Consider the following 6,102-nt stretch of genomic DNA (forward strand, 5'->3'; position numbering starts at 1 on the left):
GTGCAAAAGCTTTTTATCGTGATGAAGTCCCAGTAGTTCATCTTTGCCTTTGTTTCCCTTGCCTTTGGAGACGTGTCTAGCAAGAAGTTGCTGTGGCCGAGGTCACAGAGGTTGCTGCCTGTGTTCTCCTCTGGGGTTCTGATGGATTCCTGTCTCACATGAGGTCTTTTCATCCATTTTGAGTTTGTTTGTGTATGGTGTAAGAAAGTGGTCCAGTTTCATTCTTCTACGTGTGGCTCTCCCATTTTCCCAACACCATTTGTTGAAGAGACTGTCATTTTCCCACTGGATAGTCTTTTCTGCTCTGTCGAAGATTAGTTGACCGTAGAGTTGAGGGTCCATGTCTGGGATCTCTGTTCTGTTCCATTGGTCTATGTGTCTTTGTGCCAGTCCCATGCTGTCTTTGTGATCACGGCTTTGTAATTGAGCTCGAAGTCCAGCATTGTGACGCTCCCGGCTTTGGTTTTCTTTTCTTTTTTTTTTTATAAATTTTTTTATTATATTATATTAGTCACCATACAGTACATCCCTGGTTTCCGATGTAAAGTTCCATGATTCATTAGTTGCGTATAACACCCAGTGCACCATGCAATACGTGCCCTCCTTACTACCCATCACCGGTCTATCCCATTCCCCCACCCCCCTCCCCTCTGAAGCCCTCAGTTTGTTTCTCAGAGTCCATAGTCTCTCATGCTTCATTCCCCCTTCTGATTACCCCCCCTTTCTTTATCCCTTACTTCTCCTACCGATTTTCTTTTTCAACATTCCTCTGGCTATTTGGGGTCTTTTCTGGTTCCATATAAATTTTAGGATTGTTTGTTCCAGCTCTGTGAAAAAGGTTGATGGTATTTTGGTAGGGATTGCATTGAATGTGTAGATTGCTCTAGGTAGTATAGACATTTTCACAATATTTGTTCTTCCACTCCGTGACCTTGGAAGTTTTTTCCGTTTCTTTGTGTCTTCCTCAATTTACTTCATGGGTGTCCTGTAGTTTTCTGAGTACAGATCCTTTACCTCTTTGGTTTGGTTTATTCCTAGGTATCTTATGGTTTTGGGTGCAGTTGTAAATGGCACCGACTCCTCAATTTCTCGTTCTTCTCATTGTTCATGTATAGGAATGCAACTGAGGGGCGCCTGGGTGGCACAGCGGTTAAGCGTCTGCCTTCGGCTCAGGGCGTGATCCCAGCGTTCTGGGATCGAGCCCCACATCAGGCTCCTCCGCTGGGAGCCTGCTTCTTCCTCTCCCACTCCCCCTGCTGTGCTCCCTCTCTTGCTGGCTGTCTCTCTCTGTCAAATAAATTAAAAAAAGAAAAAAAAAAGAAACGCAACTGATTTCTGTGCCTTGATCTTGTGTCCCGCCACGTTGCTGAATTCTTGTGAGTTCTAGTAATTTTGGGGTGGCATCTTTTGGGTTTTCCACATACAGTGTCCTGTCACCTGCGACAGACCCCGTCCTTCATGAGGCTGTGTCTCAGACCTCTGCTTCATGTTCCCGAGCCAGGAATGGAAAGTCGAGCTCCCACATGGCGACAACTCTCTTCCCAGAGGTTCCCTGTCGGAGGCCTCATGAGGTGCGGCCAGAGGCTGTGCCGGCCGCGTGCTCAGTCATTGACCTCCAGAAACCCCACTGGCAGCTCGGACTCATGCTGAAGACCGAGTGCGGTGCTAATGACACCCAGAACCCCAACTGCGATCCTGTCTCCCCTGACTCTGACTTAGGCCACAGTCTGACCTTACGCAGCTCCACAGAGTGAACAGAGATGTTTGTGGCATCTATTCATCAGCCAAGGACCCTCACCGATGTCCCCGTGTGACAGCTGGTGGGCCCGCAGCCCATTTCTCTGCAGATGGGCACATCAGTCCTCAGGCGGGTGACGCGGGTTCACAGTGTGGGGAAGATCGGGAGGGACAAGGAGAGTCCGAGTCTGCAGGCCGAGCCACCACCCGCCTTCTCCAGGCAGGTCCCAGCGGGTCAAGGGAAGGAGAGGCAGTGCCAGGACAAGGATGTGCTCGTGGGAGGGGGGCAGGGGGGGAGTGTGCATGCGTGTGCACGTGTGTGTGAGGGGTGTGCGTGGGGGTGTTCGTGTGTACATGTGCGTGAGGGGGAACGCAGATGTGTGCGTGGGGAAGTTGCGTGTGTGTGTGTGCGCGCGTGTGCTTGCAGGGTGCGGGGCGTGTGCCTCGGAGACACTGAGCGATCAGCCAGGCCCAGGGCAGGTAGGCTGCACTGCTGGGACCGAGCGCAGGCAGGAAGGCCCGGGGTCCACGCTCCTGCGTCCAGGTTCTTCTGGTCGGAAGCAAACGTGGGCATCCCCGTGTGGGGTGTCCGTCATGAGGGACCAGGCTGCCACGTCCGCCTCACCCGGTGGGCGTGCGTCCAGGGGTCCTGACTGCTGGGAGGGAGTGAGGAAGGTGGGGGCCCCTCCCGGTGTCTGAGGCCCGGGGGGGGGCAGGACGGAGGGTCGTCGTGCGGGGTTCCCACTGCTGGCGGCCGGGGAGTGACGTGACCTTGGGTCTGGGTGTTATGGAAGCACTGGCATCTCTGAAGGAGGAGCAGAACATCGGGGACGTGAAATCGCCGCCGTCGGCAGAGAGGTCTTTGATTTCCTTCTCTGCTGGAGGGAGAATTAGCTCAAAGCTCACAGAGAACATGTCGGCGGAAAAAGGCTGCTACTGGGCGCTCTTCCTTCTGTCAGAGGAAAAAATAGTCATCAAAACGGCTCTCATTTCCACCGACTCAGGCCTGCCCTCCCTGTCTGCGCCCCTTGAAAGGTCTCTGATGACCCAGCAGCCTTGAAGATTCATGATGTTCCCGGGGACTGTGGTTCTCCGTGGGTTCACTGCTCAGTCTTCGTGAGGTCCTGTCCCCGCGGACGGAGACCCTGAGCCTTCAGGGGCAAAACCCGCGTGGGGGCAGCCCCGCCCCTGTGTGAGCTCCAGGCGTTGGGCCGTCAGCGCCCAGGGTGACCCGGGTGAGCGCGCAGACCGCGACCCCACACCGTGGACCTCCACCAGCAGTTGGGCGGCGCCTGACCCCCGGGCGGGTTCCTTCTTCCGGGGACGAGCCCCGCAGCTCTGGCCCCACACCGGCGATGTGGTTACGGCCAAGGGACCCGGCCAAGGGACATCTGCACGATAAGACCTATGTTTTTCAGCTTTCTTGGGTGTAACTGAAAGTCAAAATGTAGACACTTACGACGCACGATGTGACGACGTGACGATCTGACACTTCGTGAACCCATCACCACAGTCACCGTTCGACGTGCGTGGTGAGACTAATTCAAGCCCCCAGAACTTCTCCACCTTCCAGCGGGAAGAGCGCGCCCCCGCCCCACCTCCCCAGGCCCCCGCCCTCCAGCCCCACAGCCCTCGGCCACCGCCAGGCTTCTCTGCTCCCGAGAGCTTGGCCTCCTCCGATCGCCCGTGCGAGGTCCTGCGGGGCCGGTCCGTCAGTGTCTGGCTTATTCCACCGAGCATAACACCCTCACGTGAACCCGTGCGTGGCACATGGCAGCCTGCCGTCCTTCGGTACAGTTGACCGGCATCCCACGATGTGCACACACACCCCACACACAGCTTCTGTGACACGGTTTCGTTTAACTGCACAGCAACACGCGGAAACTCACCGGAAAGGACGCGGGTCTGCTCACACAGCGATCCCAGGGGACAGCAGGTGTCTGTTTGCGGGAACCACCCCTCGCTCGGCCTCGCTGCAGGGTCCAGGCTCTGGCTGGCACCGGTCCGGCCCGTCAGATCCGCGTTACCCTGGCGGCTGCCTTTCTCTTGCAGACGACCCTGACCGAGCTATGGGGTCTGGTCAGAGCTGACCCAAGATTTTTGCGCGAGTGACAGGACAGAGGGACTTAGGGGCAGGGCTGTGACCGCGGAGCTGTTGGCCGTGAGGTCAGTGTTCCTGAACCAACAGTGTAAAAATGTGCCTTGAAACAGAAACACACATTAAACAAAATTACGTATCCATTAAATTGATGAAAGTTGATGTGACCAGAAGCTAATCCTGTTTCTCCCCTGAGAGCAACAATTTAGTACCCAGTAAATAAACTAACAGAGCATTACTGCTGAGAATGACGGTACTGCCCCCCCCCCACGGGCAGACTGTGGGGACGTCAGTTCAGCCCCTGGATCCAGCTATCCCTGAAGGTGCGGGTTCATGCCACGATCCCCACTACATAAACCAGCACGTTCCCCGCTTGGGTGAAGCTTGTGTGGGCCGGGTCTCTGCTGCCCGCTAACACAGCCTTCCTTAACTGCACAAAACCCGACCGGCCGCCGTGCCAGGAAGTGGCTTCTTTCTTCTAAGGCGTGGTGACCTCTGGAGTCGCAAAAGGACTTGCACTTTCCAAGGACTTTTTCCGAGCGGGCGGCAGGAAGGCTCAGCGCTGTCAGGGAGGCTGGGGAGCCGTGAGCGGCAGGAGTGGGGCTCGGGACGCAGGCCACCCCACCTACAGCGGATGCTCCTCTCGGACCCGGCTTTCTCGTTGAGCTCCCCAAAGACAGGCCACAAAGCGAAGCCATCACGCGGCAAGATTTATGGCAGTCATTGGTATACACGAGTGCGCCTGCAGACACGGCGCCCCACCACCGCCTTTTCATTTTATTTAGTACGAAGGAGCAAGCTGTTCCCAAACCACATTTACACATTCCTCATAAATCAGACGTCGTGGAGCGCCCTCCGGGACGGCGGCCCCAGGCAGGTGCTGTTGCGGCCCTCCTCTCCCGCGGGAACCGTTGCCCCCCCCAGAACCGGGGTGGGGAGACCCCGTGCAGAGCGCGGGGCTCGGCTCCTGCTCTGTGGGGCACGCCAGCCCACGCCGCGGGCCCCACACGTGTGTGGCTGGAGGAACGAGCACACGAGCAGAGGAGAGGGGCCGCCGCTGGGCTCCTCCGGGGCGAGACCCCACCGCCCATGTCTGCCCGACACAGAAAGCACTGGCGCCTGAAAGTCCGCAGGAGACCCAGTGGGCGCCGCTGCTTCACCCTTGGCTGCGCGGTGTCTCTGACCGAGGGCCTGCCGCCCAGTTCTCACAGCTCGCCCTGCGCCCGTATGCCCCGGCTCCAGTGTCATCGCCCCAGGGCGCGCACGCCCTGTCCGAGCCCCCACCCTCTGCCCATGACCGTCCTCGTCACCCGAGAGCAGGCACCCCGGGGCTCCTGGGTTTCGGCTTCTGTACTGTCTGCTTCCAGGGCAGACACGGCCTCCCGAGGGCAGGGACGGCGTCTGCACCTGGGGCAAGCGGAATAAATACTTGCCTCCATTCCAGGGCCGGGAGGGAAGCGCAGCTGTGCACGGCTGCCACGGCTGCCACGGCTGCCACGGAGAACCCGGTGGGCAAGGATGCGCACCGCCCTGGGCCGAGGGTGGGCTGGGCGGACACCAGACCCCAGCAAGGTCCCCGCAGCAGCTGGGGCCGCCGTCCCGAGGGTGGGGGCTTACCTCCGGGAAGCTGCTGGCTCCCGCTGGAGTCCTCCAGAAAGGAGGGCGCGGCTGGGCACGCGGCTGAAGACGAGGTGAGCCCAGCTGGCTGCAATCAGACCGCAGAGTCGGCCGCGTGCTCCGAGCTCTGGAGGACTCCTGGCCTCTGCTGTCCCAACTCTATGAGTTCACTTTTAGGGGAAATCAACGCTCTCTTGCGCTGGCAGAGAAGACATTCCTGCTGTTCCCCTCCCCACCCGATTTGTTTCGGCCAAAGTGGTGCTGCCGAGAGCTCCCCTGCTTCCCGCCCCCCACAACCCGCACACGTGCCTGCTCCCAGGGCGCCCGGGAGGCCTCCGGCGACGGTCCCCGGACCTGGGTCCCGTGTCCCGGGCTCCGCGGAAGGGGACTGGCGCCGCGGCATACCTCGGACAGAGCCGGGCCCTCGGCGGACAAACGAAGACGACAGACGGCTGGCTTCCCAGTGGCCCTGAGCCGCGCTGGACCTCTCCGCTTGTCCGCGGCAGGCTGCCCTGGGAAGTGGGGAACCGGAGCCACACGGGGGCAGGGCCAGGAGCACCTTCCGCCGTACCCTCGCACCCGCCCCAGAGGGCGGTGAGGCCTTTCAGACACAGGGCCGCCACCTGCGCGGTGTTTTAAACAGACCATCT

The sequence above is a fragment of the Ursus americanus genome, chromosome 30, assembly GCF_024610735.1.
Source record: "Ursus americanus isolate L20-20 chromosome 30, mUrsAme1.1.p, whole genome shotgun sequence".
In the NCBI taxonomy this organism is placed as follows: domain Eukaryota; kingdom Metazoa; phylum Chordata; class Mammalia; order Carnivora; family Ursidae; genus Ursus; species Ursus americanus.